This window comes from Bubalus kerabau, chromosome 14 (genome assembly GCF_029407905.1).
Source record: "Bubalus kerabau isolate K-KA32 ecotype Philippines breed swamp buffalo chromosome 14, PCC_UOA_SB_1v2, whole genome shotgun sequence".
Taxonomy (NCBI): domain Eukaryota; kingdom Metazoa; phylum Chordata; class Mammalia; order Artiodactyla; family Bovidae; genus Bubalus; species Bubalus kerabau.
The window spans coordinates 46,423,030-46,437,250 of NC_073637.1; the positions used below are offsets into that span (position 1 = coordinate 46,423,030).

Genomic DNA, 14,221 nt, shown 5'->3' on the forward strand with positions numbered 1-14,221 from the left:
TCAATCAAGCAAACAGAGAGGGCAGGGCTTCACTAGGTGAAGCGCTTGACAGAAAAGAGCCATCTTTCAATCTTTCATTAGATTTCAAATCAAACCCTCCTCCTGAGCTCCTGCCATACAGATATATTTAGATACAGATTCCAACTGCAAACCTCTCCACTCTCCCATGTTGTCACTGTCAATCCCAGAGAACTCTCTTGAGTTCATTAGTGATATGAGCAAAATTTACTATCTAAAGCAAACTGCCACATTAAAAAAATAAAATGAAAAGAACAAACATGCTTCTTAAAAAGCCAAATCTTACTAATATGTACGGGAGTTAACTGGCTTGCGTATGCTATCTGTATTACTAGACAGGAGTTGCTGCTGCTAGCGCCGCTAAGTCGCGTCAGTCGTGTCCGACTCTGTGTGACCCCATAGATGGCAGCCCACCAGGCTCCCTCGTCCCTGGATTCTCCAGGCAAGAATACTGGAGTGGGTTGCCATTTCCTTCTCCAATGCATGAAAGTGAAACGTGAAAGTGAAGTCGCTCAGTCGTGTCCGACTCTTCGTGACCCCATGGACTGCAGCCTACCAGGCTCCTCCGTCCATGGGATTTTCCAGGCAAGAGTACTGGAGTGGGGTGCCATTGCCTTCTCCGAGACAGGAGTAAGGAGTCTGATTTTAAAACTGAACACATTATTTGGCCGCTAATTTAATCACATAAAAGTGGTACATAATTTTGCATTTTCAGAACATGCATTTCACCAGTTAGAAACATTCCAGGAAACAAGGTAAACAAGACAGTGTGGTACTGGCACAGGATAGACATCTAGACCAACAGAACAGAATTCAGCATCCAGGAATAAACCCGCATATCTATGGCCAATTCATTTTTGTCAAAGATGCCAAGACTATTCAATACGGAAAGAATAGTCTTTCCAATGAAAGATTTTGGGGCAACTGGATAGCTCCATGCCAAAGAATGAAGTTGGATCCTCAACTCAGACTGCATAGAAAAGTTAACTCAAAATGGATCAAATGCCTAAATTTAACAGCTAAAACTACAAAACTCTTAGAAGAAGACATAAGGGTAAGTCTTTATGAGCTCAGATTTGGCACTGGTATTTTAGATGTAATACCAAAAGCACAAGTAATTAAAGAAAAATAGATAATTTAAGCTTCCTCTAAATCAAAAACATTTTTTATGTTTTAAAGGATACGATCAAGAAAGTGAAAAGACGACCCAAAGAATGAAAAAATACATGTGCAAATCATATCTGATAAAGCAGCGGTCCCCAACCTCTTTTTGGCATCATGGACAGGTTTTATGAAAGACAGTATTTCCACAGATGTGGGAGGGGGATGGTTCAACCAGTAATGTGAGTGATGGTGAGAAACAGATGACACTTAACTGTTCCCGTCGCTCACTTCCTGCTGTGTGGCCTGCTTCCTAACCTGCGAAGGTCTGGTCTGTGGCCCAGAGGTTGGGGACCTTTTATCTAGAATATACAAAGAAGTCTTATAATTCAATGATGAAAAGACAAACAACCCAACCAAAAAAAGGCAAAGGATCTGAGTAGACATTTCTCCAAATGGGGCTTCCCTGGTGGCTCAGTAGTAAAGAATCCGCCTGTCAATACAAGAAACGCAGGTCCAATCCCAGGGTCGGGAAGATCCCCTGCAGGAGGAAATGGCACCCTGCTCCAATATTCTTGCCTGAAAAATCCCTTGGTCAGAGGAGCCTGAGGGGCTACAGTCCATGGGACTGCAAAGAGTCAGACACAACTGAAGCGACTGAACACAGCACAGGGCAAACCCAAGTGTAATTTTTGCTGGACTCACTGGAGTTGTTGCACTAAAGCAGGATCACCCAGCTCCACTGAAAACTATCACAGTCTGACTGAGACAACCTGAATATACTTCTGTGTGGACCAAGGTTTCCTTCAGGTCCCATCTCAGACCGTGACTATCTCTGAGTGTGGATAGCAGCTAATTACCGCAAACGATGACTGATCTAGTCAAACAGAAATCCTATCTTTTCCACGCTGACTTCTTTTTTCTGCTAAATGGAATTTCAGGGTTTCTGAAACCAGGTATCTACTCAACTATGACTGCCCCCCACCCCGCCCCACCACCGCACACACTAAATCAGCAGAAGCCAAGCTCAGCACTTCTTCTCCACCAGCTTCTCTGACAGATAGCTCTCATGGGGACTCTAACCAGGGTCTTAACATGGATGAGGTCATTCATAAGAGGCTCCAACAAATGGACTCTGGGAATTCATGTTGGGTTTTTTTTTCCTTTTGTTTTTTTAATTGGAGGATAATTGCTTTACAATATTGTGTTGGCCTCTACCATACATCAACATGAATCAGCCACAGGTATACATATGTCCCCTCCCTCCTGAACCCCTCTCATCCCTCACCCCATCGCACCCCTCTAGGTGTCACAGAGCAGTGGGTTGAGCTCCCTGTGTCACAGGGCAAATTCCCACTTGCTATCTATTTTACATATGGCAAAATGTATACATTTCCACACTCTTTTCTCAGCTCGACCCACCCTCTCTTTTCCCCACTGTGTCCACAAGTCTGTACTCTAGGTCTGCATCTCCATTGCTGCCCTGAAAATAGGTTCATCAGCACCATCTTTCTAGATTAGATATGCATGCGTTAAAACACAATATTTGTCTTTCTCTCTCTGACTTAGTTCACTCTGTATAATAGGCTCCAGGTTCACCCACCTCATTAGGACTGACTTGAATTTTTGTGACTAACCTGAAGGCTCATTCTAGCTAAAGCCTCTTAGAGGAGCTAAAATAGAATTTGGATTCTGGGCCACTGCGACCCCCAAGAGATTGGTTAAACACTTGAGAGATGGCCTGGCCCAGCTGCCATTGCTGAAAGGAGGTTTAGGGAGAGGAACACTTCTTGAAAACTATGCCCTACAGCCCCTCCTAGGGCAGCAGTGATGATACCGTTAGCAAACCTTGCGATCTGGGTAGATAAATACTGGGATCTGGTAGTACAGATCTGAGCAACTCAACTCCAAATTCAAGCTTGACAGGCCAGACCTCTAGTCAATATGAGACTAGATTCAAGGAGCTCCTTTATAAGGAGACGTTTACTCAAGGAGTTTAATGAATAATTCTCAAATTTAAAAGAAATTTAAAGGTGACCTATAAATCCAACCTCAATTGATACTTGAACCCTTTCTCCAATGTCTGTAACTTCTAGCTCGTGAGTGCAATGTCAAAATATACTCGGCTAAAAACAGAAGTTAAATGCTCTAAGCAATGAATCACGGTGCCTAAGATACAATAATCACTCAATATTTATTCACTGTTTGAGTGGGTTTTTAAAAATCAGAGCAGACTCCAGGATATTACAGTAATGAAGCTGCTCTCACTTGCAGTCCCTGAAGACAGAAAAAGGAGTAGGACTGTAGGTCTCTCACGATGGACGTATTACCATGGCAAAATAGCTCATGTGCAAATGCCAGCTAAGTAAACACTAGCCTATCCATGTTCTAGTGGAAATAAGGGCGTCCCTGGTATCTCAATGGTAAAGAATCTGCCTGCCAATTAAGGAGATGTGGATTTGATCCCTGGGTCAGTAAGATCCCCTGGTGAAGGAAATGGCAATGCACTCTAGTATTCTTACCTAGGAAATCCCATAGACAAAGGAGTCTGGCGGGCTACAGTCCGTGGGGTCCCAAAGAGTTGGACATGACTTAGTGATTAAACAACAGCAGCAAAATGGAAATAAACCAATAAACAAAACCTCAACATGCTATTCCAGCTTATCATAGATTCCCTCCCATAATGAAAGGTGTCTAGGGGCTTCCCTGGTGGCTCAGTAGTGAATCATCCATCTGCTAATGCAGGAGACATGGGTTTGATCCCTAGTCTGGGAAGATCCCACATGCCCTGGAGCGATTAAGCCCTTGCACCTCAACCATTGAGCCCACACAGTCTAGAGCCCGTGCTCCTTAACAAAAGAAGCCCTCACACTGCAATGAAGAGTAGCCCCCACTTGCTGCAACTAGAGAAAATCCCACACAGCAATGAAGACACAGCATAGCCAAAAAATAAATAAATCAAAAGAAAGGCTTTGAGAAGGAATCCCTTTCTGTATCTGGGAAGCACTGTTAGGTTTGAGCTAGGGGTAAGGAAGGCTTGTGGCTGTAGACTAGTTTGAGTCCTGGTTCTAATTTCTAGGGTTATGCAGGACAAGTCCAGTACTGTTCTACAGGGCAACATCTAAAATACTTAAAGACACATATTTAAAGAAATCCCTGTTCTCCTGCCTTTGAGTGTCCCCTTCTCTATTTCAAAGAGTGTAGTTTTGAGTATCATCTAGCGTGACTCACTCCCCTGGTTCGCTCCCTGGAAAAGGGAATGGCTACCCACTCCAGGATGCTTGCCTAGAGAATTCCATGGAGAGAGGAGCCTGGTGGGTTACAGTCCATAGGGTCACAAAGGGTCGGACATGACTGAGTGACTAACACTTTCATTTTTCGCATGACTCACTCCCTTGGTGGCTCAGACAGTAAAGAATCTGCCGACAATACAGGGAACCTGGATTCGATCCCTGGGTAGGGAAGATCCCCTGGAGGAGGGCATGGCAACCCACTCTAGTACTCTTGCCCAGAGAATCCCATGGACACAGGAACCTGGCTGGTTACAGTCCATGGGATCGCAAAAAGTCTGACCTGACTGAGTGACGAACCCTTTCACCCATTAGCATGACCCAAAGAGAACAAAGGCTGCAAAGAGAAAGGAGCTGAGCCCTGGCCAGGCCTGCTCACGAGAGCAGAGTAGGCAGAGAGCCCAATCCAGCTGCAAAACGCAACTCAGGAAACAAACACAACATCTGATGGACAAGGTAACCTCGATCTGATTTAGGAAATCATCCTCATCTGGGTTTCAGGGACGGTGGGAGGGGAATTCTCAGGACCCAGCTATCACAGGGAGGGCAGAGCTCTCAGTAAGGAGCAACAAGCCGGGGAATCAGGAAGGTGCCTGCTACCGTCCTTGAGGTCCAGTCGTGGCTACAGAATCTTGCCACTGGGCAAGGAGGCAGGGTAAGAGGCACAATTCTTGGCAAGATCATGATAGATCATGGTATCCAAAGTAGATTATGAGTTCCAGACACTGAGACAGATGGGAAGAGAAAGAGTTAAACTTAGAAGATCCAGCAGTGAGTCTCCTGGGAAACTGGAGTCATGCCTGGGATACCGGATCTTACATCTGGATGGTAAGGAAGGCTACTTGGAATGTAGAGGTAGTCATCCCAGTGGTCAGCATTGAGGCAGTACCATTCTCAGCAGGGGAGATCAAAATTCAACCAACATTCAGTCAGCACTGAGCAAGACGACTGTGGGCAAGACTTAGAACATGATGGGTGGAAGCCTTACACACTGTGGGTAGGCTTAAACATCTTAAGTATTTCCTGCTATAGGGAGAACAATTTAAAAGCATCAATTCTTTGGCACTCAGCCTCTTTTATGGTCCAACTTTCACATCTGTACAAGACTACTAGAAAAACCATAGCTTTGACAGATTAGGTTTTCTAAATAAAAGTGTAGTATCTGGACTGACACATGTAAGAGTCCTGTGCTCCTCTTCACGGGTGCAGTGCTAATTCATCTGGAGAATTGCCTTCAAATAAGAGAATGTCAAAAACTGAAAGACTCAGCCCCCAGCATGTCTCCTTCCTACCTTCTCTGTGTCCTCCCAACTTGGTCCTCTTCATGTATCTCCCCCGCCCCAGGGGACTAAAGATCTCTCTTTACTGCCTTTTTGCAAGTTAATTGGTGGCAGTGGTAGTGAGGTGCTATTGACATCCCTGTGCTATATCTGCCTTAGATTTGGGTCACTGTGTTCAATGTCAAGATGTTTTCCAATTCTGTTTCCTTCATTTGTTATTATATTAGGCATCTCACCCAGTTTTGGGCCGTGCATATTTCTAGTGTTTTACCCAAATGAGTCCTCATGTTTCCTAGAACAGGATTAGGTTCAAATTGCTGTTGTTGTTTAGCTGCTAAGTTGTATCTGATTCTTCGCAACCCCATGGACTCTAGCCTGCCAGGCTCCTTTGCCCATGGGGTTTCCCAGGCAAGAATACTGGAGTGGGTTGCCATTCCCTTCTCCAGGGGATCTTCCTGACCCAGGGATCCAACCTGTGTCTCCTGCTTTGCAGGCAGGCTCTTTACCGCTGAGCCATCGGGGAAGCCCTAGGTTCAAATAACAGAAACTGTGAATATTGGAAAAACATAACTTATGATGCTTCCTTCCCCTGCATTCTTATTTTCCTTGGGCTGCACTTCTCTTGTTAAGCTCCCTCACGTTTTCTGGCCATTTTTCTTGCTGGTTCTCCCAGCTGTCTCATCTTTTCCACCCCGCCCCCCTCACCTCAGACTGCTTTAGCTCACACTTCCAGCCTTCCTGGTATTTACCATGTTAGCACTTCTAGTCGTCACACCATCTGATGTCTCTTGCTTCATTTTCACACAATCTAACAGCTGAAATCCCTAGTGTATGCAAAGCAACAGTCCATTAAGAAAAGAGTGTTTTCTGGGATTTTGTTTTCCTTACTGAGAACAAAAAAAATGGAAAAGGCAAGAAAGAGTGGTTCACAGAGATGTCAAAGAGAGACCACTCTGCAGGTAAGATGAAGGGAAAAAAAAAAAAAGGATTTTTTTTTAGGCATCAAAAAGATTATGACACTGGGAAAATAATTCCTTCTGAAAATCCCCTTCACTGGTGTGGGTGGTTTAATGAAAATAATCCCCTTTCCAAGAAGACTATATTCAAGGGAACGGAAGATGAAAATCCTTCAACACAGATCCTTATACTATCTACAATATAAGGAACCCAGGGAAGCATAGATACAGTAATAATACATATACTGAGTCATTAATAAATGACATTTTATTAGACATTAATAAATGGCATTATTATTAACAAAAACTTCTTTTTTGTCAGTATTGTCACTTGGAAAGAGGCTTAAAATGACACCTTTTACTATAAGCCTTATCTGTAAGCCTGCATCCCAAGTGAGCAAGGCTTGGGCGTGAATTTCTTGCAGTTTCAATATTAACAGAGAAAAAATAAAAATGACCAAAGCACTCAACAGTGAAAAAAATCCTTTCTTGGTGGCAAAAATCAGAATACTTTGTTATGCAAATTTAATGTATTTAAGGAAAGCTGCATGCCTTTCAAATATCTGAACAAAAAGCAAGGTAGCATAAATGCTAACATTAAAAAGCTTAGTTTCGGAACTTAAATCTTGCTTCAGCAAACAGAAAATAAACTGACTCCTCTAAAGGTTAGTTTATGAATGGGAAGTTAAAAAAATATTTAAAGACATCCTAGCCCATGTAAATAAACAGGGAATAATAACCCAGGCAACCAAAAAGGTCATTCATTCATTCATTTCCTTCTTTACCTTTCAATGGTATTTCTTTGCTAAAAAAAGAAAAAAGTAAATATTACTCCATTCCCTCCCACTCTGTGTATCTGGGAAGCTGTCTTTTGGACTGAGTCTTAGGCTGCTATATATTTAGCCTATAGCTTTGGCTAGGTTCTGCCTAATGATGGATACTTAACTGGGTAGCCAGCAGGCCCACTGCTGTTGTTTATCCCAGAGCCCAAGATCAGCCTCTGAACATGTCCTGATGAGGAATAACCACTGTTTTATCTCATCCTGGGACCACTCAAGGGGTGGCGAAGGTGGAGGGTTGCTGATCACCGATCTTTTCTGGAAGAAGTTGTGCAAATGGGTGTATACGTATTTGGTGGTGGGCAGGAGTGAGGTGGGCGGGGGGCAGGAATGTAAGAAGACTTTTTCTTGCGTAGGAAGCTGAGGAAAGAGACCTGAGGTTTGCCTGTGTGTACATTCAAGGTTCAAAAATTCACAGAAAAATACCTACTGCTAGGAGTCCTGGCCTCAGGGTAATTCAAGACAGAAAGGGCCCTTCTCTTTCTTCTTAAGGTTCTGAAGAGCTGGCTGTGAGGTCTGTGTTGACCTGAAGCAACAGCTCTGTGGGGTCAGAGCACAGGTCACACTTGAGCTCTGGCTATTTACCCCATTATTGAAAAATTGTTGTCTGTAAAGTCTCTGAGTTTCAAAGGGGTGTGCAGGGGTGTGACTTGGTCCTTATAAAGGGGAAATTTGAGAGATGCACAGAGGAAAAACACCCTGGGAAGCCTGGAGGTAGGTTGCCACCATCCAAGGATATACCAAGAGCTGGAGAGAGGTCTGCAACAGGTCCTGTTCTAGTACCTTCAGGAGGGAAATGGCCCTGCTGACACCCTGATCTAGGATACATTTCTAGATCTAGAATGCATTTCTGATGTTTAAGCTACCCAGGCTTCCCAGGTGGCTCAGTGGTAAAGAATCCACCTGACAATGCAGGAGATGCAGGAGAATCAGGTTCCATCTGGTTAGGAAGATCCCCTGGAGAAGGGAATGGCAACCAGCTCCAATATTCTTACCTGGAAAATTCCATGGACAGAGGAGCATTGTGGGCTACAGCCCACAGGGTCGAAAAGAGTCAGACATGATTGAGCAATTGAGCACATGAGCATGGAGCTATGCAGTCTGTGGTACTTTATTATGGTGATTCTAGGAAATTAATAGAACTAGTACATGAAAAAATGTTTTCCAAGTTTCTATATATATATGGACTTCTCAGGTGGTACTAGTGGCAAAGAGCCTATCTGCCAATGCAGAAGACATGAGACACGGGTTCGATCCCTGAGCCGGGAAGATCCCCTGGAGAAGGAAATGGCAACCCACTCCAGTATTCTTGCCTGGAGAATCCCATGGACAGAGCAGCTTGGCAGGCTAGAGTCTATGGGGTCACAAAGAGTCAGACATGACTGAAGCAACTTAGCATGCGCACGCACACACACATATATCTGCACATATGAATCACTTTGCTATATACCTGAAACTAACATAACACTGTAAAGCAACTATACTCCAATAAGAAATTTGAAAAAAATAATAAATAGGACTAGGGTGTTAGCAAGGCAGAATTTATCACTTTGGCTTCTCATATCAAGAAGTTTACACAGCAACCCAGCAGCTACACTGGAGTTATTTCTTCACTGTGTATGTGTGTTAGTCACTCAGTTGAGTTTGACTTTTTGCAACCCCATGGACTATAGCTTGCCAGGCTCCTCTGTCCACAGAATTCCCCAGGCAAGAATACTGGAGTGGATTGCCATTCCCTTCTTCAGGGGATCTTCCCCACCCAGGGATCGAACCCAGGGTATCCTACCTTGTGGGCAGATTCTTTACCATCTGAGCCACCAGGGAAGCCCATTTCTTCATTATATGAATTCAGGTGAACATTGAAATAACAAGCAGGTTCACATAATTCATGATACACCCTCAAAGGAGGAATTTGTATTTTTTAGACAGTGTTGTCAAAAATAGATTGAGAGACTGACTACTCAAACATCATGAAGCAGAGTTAGAGAAAAGTTTCAGTCATTTCTTTAATCTTGAGGAAAGTTCTGAGACGATTCCCTAAGAATATGATTCAAGTGGACACTGCACTCACAAAAGCAGGATCACGTAATTCATGATACAGCTTCAAAGAAGGAATTTGTATTTTTAGACATTGTTGTCAATAATAGACTGAAGGACTGATTACTCAAACATCATGAAGCAGAATTAGAGGAAACTTTCAATCATTTCTTTAATCTTGAGGAAAGTTCTGAGAGAATTTTCTAAGAATCTCACTTAACAAAATTCCTAGGGATTTTTTTTTTCCTTTTGCTTTATTGGGACATCTCTTTAGATTGATGTCATAGCTCCGTTTATTTTCTTTGCCTCTTGGGTCATTCATGTTTTTCCTTGAATTCGTCCTTAAGTCTGCCCTGCTTTATTGTTTAGCACTTGTGCATATTTCAGAGTTAGATTAATGTAGTTTTAGAGTGAAAAGAAACTCTGCAATATTTCAGCTCAACTAATTTTAGCCACAAGGAAGCTGATGCCCAGCTGTGATCACACAGCTGGTTAAGGCAGAGGCTGAACCAGAACCACTTTTCATTACCTCCAGATCTGTAGCTCTGGCCTCACCATGTTCCACAGAAGCTACCTGTACATGTTTCCCTCATCATATAAACCTGGCTCCAGAGTTGGTGCCTTTTATGTTTTTTACATTGCATTCAAAGATTCTCCTGCAATGATGCATTCAGAGGAGGCATACCAAAATGCCCATTTAAATATGGACTACTGATGATATAGGTAAGTTTCTGTGTGAAGATACTAGCAACTGATCATACATGACTGCTCTTCAGTACACTGTTATTGTTTAAGGTGAGAGTGCCAAGTCCCTTCAGTCATGTCTGACTCTTTGAAACCATATGGACTGTAGCCCGCCAGGCTCCTCTGTCCACGCGATTATCTTGGCAAGAATACTGGAGTGGGTTGCCATTTCCTTCTCCAGGGGATCTTTCCAACCCAGGGATTGAACCCACGTCTCTTATATCTCCTGCACTGGCAGGCAGGTTCTTTACAACTAGTGCCACCTATTTTTCTTTTCTTTAAAGTCTCTTCAATTTATTTACTATCTAGAATATATTTCCTTTAATCTGATCATAGACCTAATTGGCATTATATATAACCCAGGTTTTATTTTCTTCTCTGTTTTGATCTCTAGGCTAATGGCATTTTAAGTAAGATGTGAAATCTGGGCTTTACTTACTGTGGCCCTCTGTTTGGGTGTCTGGTCAAAGAAGGAATGTAAGTCCATCTACTTGGTTAAATAAGGCAGGAAGGGGAAAGAGAAGAAGGAAATAAAAAAGGAGATTAGGTTTGACATAAATATACTTCAGTTCAGTTCAGTTCAGTTGCTCAGTTGTGTCCGACTCTTTGCGACCGCATGAATTGCAGCACGCCAGGCCTCCCTGTCCATCACCAACTCCTGGAGTTCACTCAGACTCACGTCACTACTAGGCGTAAAACAGATAGCTAGTGGGAACCTGCAGTGTAGCACTGGGAGCTCAGCTCAGGGCTCTGTGATGACCTAGAGGGGTAAGAGGGGTAAGAGGGGTAGGAGTGGGGGTGGGAGAGAGGTCCAAGAGGGAGGGGATATGTAAACATATAGCTGACTCAGATCGTTGTACAGCAGAAACTAATTATAAAATTAGCTTTTATAATTATACACTAATAAACAAAAACAAAAAAACATAAAAAAAGAGAAAGGAAAAATAAGCTTTAAAGATTTAGAAAAAGTAAAAGATTTTGAACTCCCTTAGTTGCCAACAAAGATAAGATTTCTATCACAGTTAGTAGAAATCATTAGACAACAAACGCTCTAGGAGCTAACACGGCTGCATCTTCCCATGTGAAACAGCCGAGAGCAGTTTCCATATCAATCTGTTCAAATGGAGAAAACGGGTCACTCACAAGCCTGGAAAGAAGAAGAAACAAAGACCTCCCCCGAATACAACTGTGAGAGAGGGAAAGACATACAGTAGCAGCCTCCTCACTGCAGAATTACATTCTTTTCTTTTTCATCTGCCATCAACAGGTGTTGCCATGGTAACTATCCTGTGGTTAAGTAGTAGTAGAGGTAAGAAAATCTATACAGACCCACATAAAGGGGAAAAGACGAACGGTGTGTTGTACACACACTAACCTCAGATCTCGCAGGATGAGCAACCAGAGGCTCGCTCTCCTGTTCACCAGGCCCCTGTGTTGCTGGAACAGGGCACGGCCCAAGAGTGTGGTCCTTGAAGAGACAGGGGACTCTCAGGGCAGCTTTATGGCTCTGAGTTTACCTTAGGCACTAATTTACATCCCCACTCCCGCGCGTACACTTCATAGCTCTGTGATGACTTTGGGGAGAAGGTAACAGTTTTGTCATGTAGTGTCTGGAAACTTGTAAAAAGGGAACATATATCACTGAACAACTTCCTTATTGTCCTCCTACTTCTCTCAGGTACTGTGTTTAGTGATAATTTCTTGGCTTTTTCCCCCAAAATGGAGAAGCGAGGGTTTGCATGCAATGAATTAGTGAAATAATAACAGCTATTTCTTCCTGTGAACAACTATAGCCAATATTTGTAGCCCTGGTATCAGGGTGATACCTCAGAGGCTGCCTGGGATTCGAAGCCCATTTCTACAGCCCTTCCTCCGTTGCGTTGTGTGTGTGCTCAGTCACTTCAGTGGTGTACGACTCTGTGACTCTATGGGCTGTAGCCCACCAGGCTCCTTTGTCCATGGGATTTTCCAGGCAAGAATACTGGAGAGGGTTGCCATGGCCCTCCTCCAGGGTATTTTCCCTACTCAGGGATCGAGTCTGCATCTCCAGCATTGCAGACAGACTCTTTAAAGCTGAGCCACCGGGGAGGCCCCTTCTTTCATTACTCACAGCTAATGATAGTATTTCATACCTTTAGCATTCCAAATACATTAGTATCACAGATGATAAAATAATATTATTTCTGAAATACTGCATTTTTATTTTGTAAGCTACTGTTGGTGACCCCCTGAAATAGCACAACCTATCCCCTTTATTTGGAGAAGGCAATGGCACCCCACTCCAGTACTCTTGCCTGGAAAATCCCATGGACGGAGGAGCCTGGTAGGCTGCAGTCCATGGGGTTGCTGAAGGTCGGACACAACTGAGCGACTTCACTTTCACTTTTCACTTTCATGCACTGGAAAAGGAAATGGCAACCCACTCCAGTGTTCTTGCCTGGAGAATCCCAGGGACGGGGGAGCCTGGTGGGCTGCTGGCTATGGGGTCCCACAGAGTCGGATACGACTGACGTGACTTAGCAGCAGCAGCATCCCCTTTATTTACCCAGCTTTTTGTCATTGCTCAAAGGACCACTCCATTTTATAAATAAATAACATGGATAAATCCAGTTTGCTGACTTCTGTGATCCTTTAAAATTAGTTAGGACAGCTGATGAAACAAGTTTGTTAACGTCTGAAAGGTTTAGCTTGAGAGACAAATCAGTGTGGTACCAAGGACACTCTGCTAAGGCCAAGCAAGCATCAGGGGCTGGGCAAAATAACAGCAGCTGAGGAACTGAGGTATGAGACCTGCCTTTTCTTCTCTTGCCCATTTCTGGCACTCAGAGTCCTGCTCCCAAAAGAGACAGAAGCTCCTGAAAGGATTGATGTGAGGCTCAAATGAAATAATGCCTATCTACGAAAGCATCGTGCTGTTCATAAACATTAACCACTAGGCAAATTAAAAGCCGACGTCGTCGCTTTGTTTTTCAAGCTATCTGCAATGCTGGTGTTACCTGATTCACAGTTTTGAGGATAAAGCAGGCCACAAAATTTTCACATGATGTTTTTGGCAGAAAAGCTCTTGTGATTAGTTGGAGGTGCTTATCTCTCTGGACATCACTGTCTTCTATGAGTTCTTGTTCTTTTTGGTTCACAGGCTGGCAGATGTGTATCAGGGGATGCATGTGTGGGTGTGCGTGTGTAAAAGAGGAAGAAGGGGCAAGGGAGGGAAGAGAGAAAGGAAGGAAAAAGGAGAGAACAAATGAGTTACCAAAGTGAGGAAGAGCTTTCATTCCAGTTCCCCAGATATGTAGCCATCCCTGATGGTGTTTGTTACTTTATGCGCTATCTGTGGCTCCCTAAGCATGGCCTTTCCCAGTCTTCAGCAGAAGCAGTTCTACTCTGCTGATGACACGGACTCGCCTCTCACGATGCTGTTTCTCCATTTTTATGCCAAATGGCTTTGCCGATTGTAGTTCAAGATGCATGAATCCTTCCGTCTCTCAACCAAAACCCTAGATCTCTTTTACAGTAAGATACACAACTTCTGTCTTTTTTTGTGTGCGTATTTTTCTAAAAAAAACAAACAAAAAAACAGTCCCCTCTTTAAAATGTCCTTTTACTTCTGAGTGTTTTGCATTCTTGGCCCCCACCTCATCCCTTCCATTCTGTCTCCTGTCTTCCACTTTCCTTAAAGCCTGCTGTTCATCACTTTCAACTGCTGACTGAATTCACCCATGACTTCAACCTCCTTACATTTTTGTTAGAGTTGAGGGAAAAACACTTTAAAAAGGCTTTAAAAGATATAAAAAATCTAAAGGTATTTTTCTTTGTTACATATTTGCTATGGTTTTCTACACAATACATTGTTCAACTGTTTCTTCATGTTCATTTATTATACCTTAGAGAACTTTCTGTGTTAGTAAACAGAGTTATCTCATTTCTTTGAACTACAGAGCATTCAATGGTATTAC

The 14,221-nt window shown here is 43.3% G+C and overlaps 1 protein-coding gene across 3 annotated transcripts in view; it reads right to left on the reverse strand.

Annotated features, from left to right (window-relative positions):
* The window catches only part of PAG1 (phosphoprotein membrane anchor with glycosphingolipid microdomains 1), a 153,401-nt gene that overhangs the window by 63,028 nt on the left and 76,152 nt on the right, over positions 1-14,221 (reverse strand). Inside the window, exon 3 of one of the 3 annotated variants that reach the window (XM_055546346.1) lies at positions 1,395-1,481. The exons of 1 other annotated variant lie outside the window; for it this stretch is intronic. The gene's annotated coding sequence lies outside the window, so the exon portion shown is untranslated. Of the gene's footprint in view, positions 1-1,394; positions 1,482-13,261; positions 13,377-14,221 lie in introns of those variants that run through there. One more of the 3 variants, XM_055546348.1, reaches the window with a different exon arrangement.